This window comes from Sinocyclocheilus grahami, unplaced genomic scaffold (genome assembly GCF_001515645.1).
Source record: "Sinocyclocheilus grahami isolate Dianchi unplaced genomic scaffold, SAMN03320097.WGS_v1.1 scaffold208.1, whole genome shotgun sequence".
Taxonomy (NCBI): Eukaryota; Metazoa; Chordata; class Actinopteri; order Cypriniformes; family Cyprinidae; genus Sinocyclocheilus; species Sinocyclocheilus grahami.
The window spans coordinates 1,105,450-1,109,790 of NW_015505387.1; the positions used below are offsets into that span (position 1 = coordinate 1,105,450).

A 4,341-nucleotide genomic window follows, 5' to 3' on the forward strand; every position below is an offset into this window, starting at 1 on the left:
ATATATATATATATATATATATATATATATATATATATAATACAATAATGATTTTGTTGCATTTTGCATTTTTAATGCATTTAATTTCTCATTTAATGTGCACACACACAGCACTTTAATTTATGTTGTTTTAATTATTTTTATTATCACATAAAAAAAAAACTATATTACAGTAATAAGAATCAAATGAGAATCACGATTTAAAATAACGGAAATGACAAAAAAAGGATAATGTTCAGATAATGAGAATAGGGGGAAATGCGCTTAAATGTCTTATAACAATCCTAATGCTCCTAAAATAGGCTGCCTTTTTAATGCATAATATAATTTCTTCTTTCTTATATGGAAATAATAAGACTACATTATTTATTTTGGTTTTGGCGTTAGACTTTGTGAGTCGCCGTGTGTCCATCTCTCCATCCCTGTCTCCTGCTCTCTGTTTCCCAGCGTGTGCGCCCCAGATGGGAGGCAGGAGCAGGTGGCATGTTCCAGGCTTGGCTTTTCTGTCTAATTAAGGCATCACAAGCTCCCGCTACAGCCTCCGCTCAAACACCCCGGCCTGCTGCAGAGCCCGAAGGGAGGGGAAAAAACAGCACAGGAGAGGGAAACTAGGGACTGAGGAGGGAATCCTGATGGATAAGGAGGGAAAACCAACACAGTTCAGTAGCACAGGGTGTTTTTTTTTTTTTTTTTGGATGGGAGGTTGGCATGATGTCGCTATGAAATTAAAGGGAAAGGTCATCCAAAAATGAAAATCCTGTCATCGTTTACTCATCTTCAAGTTGTTCCAAACCTGTATGAGTTTCTTTATTCTGTAGAAGAAGATATTTTGAAGAATGTTGGTAGTATTTTGTGCTTGTTCAAAATATCCTCTTTTGTGGAAGAAAGAAACGCATACAGGTTTGAGACAACTTGTGGATGAGTAAGTAAGGACAGAATGAACTATGCCTTTAATTAATATTCATTATATGTGCAAAACTGCAAACAAGCTAAAAGGTTATTAAAATTAGTAAAAATCCTAAAAGAAATGATTATGAGTTACAGCAGCAAAGAGAAACTCCTTCCATACACTGTAAAAAATGACCGTGAATTTAACGGTAAAAGACTGTAAAAATGCTACAGTAAAAACCTGTTAAATGGTTAACGGTAAATTCCCCTATTATATACGGTGAAAAACTGTATTGGACATTACATGTATTGGACATTAATTTTACGGTAGTATACCGTTCTCTGTGAAGAACCTTTTAAGCACCTTTATTTTTAAGAGTGTAATGGACATTTTCCGCCAGGACATTATCCAGTAATTTCACAGACAATGCAAAACAACTCCAAATACAAGTAAAACACCTTTAAAACTCAATATGAATATAAAGCACACCGTGCCCTGTTTTTACATTGTACCTTTGTACATTGTTTTACAATCACTTCTCCTTGACGGTAACGGCTGATTTGACTGAGAATCTATTACATGCTTGTAAATCTGCACGCAGTGAAACATAATAATGAAAGGCTATAAGAGTCCATCAAGAACAAGACAACACAGAAAGTGAGTCTGCTGCGGCTGTGGATCATACTTTAAAACATCCGATAAAAAAGTACACAATTTCATAAGCTGAGATGTGAAAGCAGGTTATGTCATTTAGTAGTAATTTATTAACATTGGTCAAGATTTTGCACTCAGATGATTTTATGTCATTTGACTAATTGCTTTCTTTTTGTTTTTTTTTAAAGAAAGATATCCATATCAGATATCCATATCTCAATATATTATTACTGAATTAAAAATAAAATAAACATCAATGCAATCATACTGTGAATGATATTTAAAGATGCTACACCGAGCTTGTTTAATTTTACTCATACTTGAATGAATGCAATGGGATAAATCTGAAGAAAATAATAACCGCAGTACTGTTTCCACACATATATCCTGTAACATATCATTTATATGTAATTGCACATGAATGTAAATTAAGTAGGCTATATCTAAAATAATGCACTCACCTTATCAAAAACTAACTAGATAATAAAATGTTGGTAATATTTCTACCCCTGCGATTTTTTAAAATTCAATTCAATTTCTATACGGGCTTGACTAAAAGAATACCCCGAACATTCACCACGTTTCTGTCCAGGAACATATACTGTAAAGAAAGTAAGCTTAGTCCATTAAACACATGCTGATCTTAATCATGCCGCCAACAAAAATGAACTTAAAGCAGTTTTATGAACTGCTGCTTCAGCCACATCTCAATAGGACAACAATTGTGAAGCGGCAAAAATATAAAAGATAACTTAATCAGTTATATACATTTATAACATATATATACACGTAGCATGTATAATAATAGGCTACTCTTTTCTTGAGAAAACTGTTCAGCCTTTCGGTTAAAAGCCGTCTCGGAATAACGGGTTTATCTTCACTTGTTCACAAACAAATAAGATGCTACCATAACTGTAATTTAGAGAAAATAATGAACACAAATAAAAATAGGTTAGAATCAACATTCTGCTTGTAAATGCACACAGTTATTTGACTTAAAACAGAGGTTAAGAATAATCCATTCGCCCCGACAACTACAGCCCGCTCTCCCCTTAATTTAAAATAGATGGGTCTTCATTTGCTCATTTAAAACCAATAAATAAAAAAAGAACAATAAATGAAAAAGGAAAAGGTTTTCACCTACAAGTGCCTTCAGGCAGAGCTCGAGCGCTCTGTAGCGCGGCGCGCGACGCGTCTGTTCCCTCAGTAACACCGCGCGCACAACACATTACAGCAATTACACTCCACGCAGACGAGACTCACTGAGCATTTGAAAGGACTCATCTATAATCACATTTTTAACACACCTCCCAAAATCATGTATGTTGCTCCTAAATGCTCCTTTAGCCCTATATCTTATTAGCCTATTCTAATAAAAATAAAATCATATGTATCCACTTTGCGTAGCCTGTTGGGTGTAGGCCTAACGATAGCCTTTCAAAATTAAAATTGATTAGAAAGAAAGAAAGAAAAAGTCTTTAAATAAATCGTTCCAATCTGCGAATAGCTACAGAAGCGCAGTGAACTGGATGCAGTGATATAAAGCTGGGGTGTTTACTCGTGTTGACCTGTATTCCCGAGACAGCTGCCACCTGAGAGGAGTTACAGCTCTGCAGCAATTACACACACGACAGGGATTCAAGCGGAGAATTGAATTATCATTTGACAAAGGCCTTGCTTTTATATCTAATGGAGCTGTATCTTACCGAGGCTCACGGCGAACAGCTCCAAACACATAGCAGCTCACCCCAGGTGAATGCGTCCTGGGCGAAAAGTGCTCTATTAATCCTCTGTAACGCTTAACTTCAGACCGAGGATAGCCTAATATATAGCCGATGCTAAAACAGAGGAGCCCCAAAAGATTGGGAAATTAAAAAATAGTCTATTCATACAGAGTACAAACTCAGTAGCTATTCAGCGCAGTACTAAACTAATACAGCACCCTTGACAACCAATCCGACACACACACACACACACACACACACACACACACACACACTATAGAACTGCCCCTGACAAAATCGTAGACCGCGATTTGAGTCACCTGCCTCTCTTCACGGCACAAACACGGTTTTGCGTTTGCTTTGAAATGCATACGCGCGAATAATAAAGTCATACAATTGAGAAAAGTCATAAAAGTACTCGGCCTGAGCTCAGTAAATATATTTACTGTAAAAGCATATATCCGACTGGAAGATAGCCGATGAAACTACATTTCCCACAATTCCCTCGTGACGCCGACAATAAAGCGCGGCGCTGATTGGCCCTCGGCACGACACTGGTGACGCTCTCCCACACGTCACTTCCGACACGGTAAGCGGCTCGGTTAGAGACCGTTGGGTCGAGTCCTGTCGGGTCTTTTTGTTTTGTCCTGCAAATGTCTTAATAATCGACCAAAAATCTCTTCGGACCAGTGCTTACGATACTCATAAAGGTAACTTGTTATAACGCGTCCAGGCAGTGTTCTGTTGCAGCAGACATTAGATTAGAGTAGCTTTAGTAGCGTTAAGCGCGCTGATACGGAGCCGTTAACGGTTCTCAAAGCCGGACGAGTTATGGATCATCTGTGGCGTTTCTAAAATTGTATAATTTTTAAAAAAGTAGTCGTAATATTTAGATTGAACCCACGGTTCGTCGAGCAGCCTGCTGATGTTACCTGGGTGCATCTCACCTGTTGTTAACTATAGGCCATATCATCCCAAAAACTTACTATGAGCATTACTTCAGTATGTGTGCAGAGTGGTCATATTTGAAATATGCGTAATGCTGATTTATTGAGATTTAAACATTTCAGGATG

The 4,341-nt window shown here is 37.3% G+C and overlaps 1 protein-coding gene across 4 annotated transcripts in view; it reads left to right on the forward strand.

Moving 5' to 3' along the window:
* The first annotated feature begins 3,830 nt into the window (after positions 1-3,830).
* The window catches only part of wrap73 (WD repeat containing, antisense to TP73), a 20,606-nt gene continuing 20,095 nt past the window's right edge, over positions 3,831-4,341 (forward strand). For 2 of the 4 annotated variants that reach the window (XM_016286256.1, XM_016286258.1), the window contains exon 1: positions 3,832-3,977. The gene's annotated coding sequence lies outside the window, so the exon portion shown is untranslated. Of the gene's footprint in view, positions 3,978-4,341 lie in introns of all 4 variants that reach the window. The other 2 variants (XM_016286257.1, XM_016286259.1) reach the window with 2 other exon arrangements.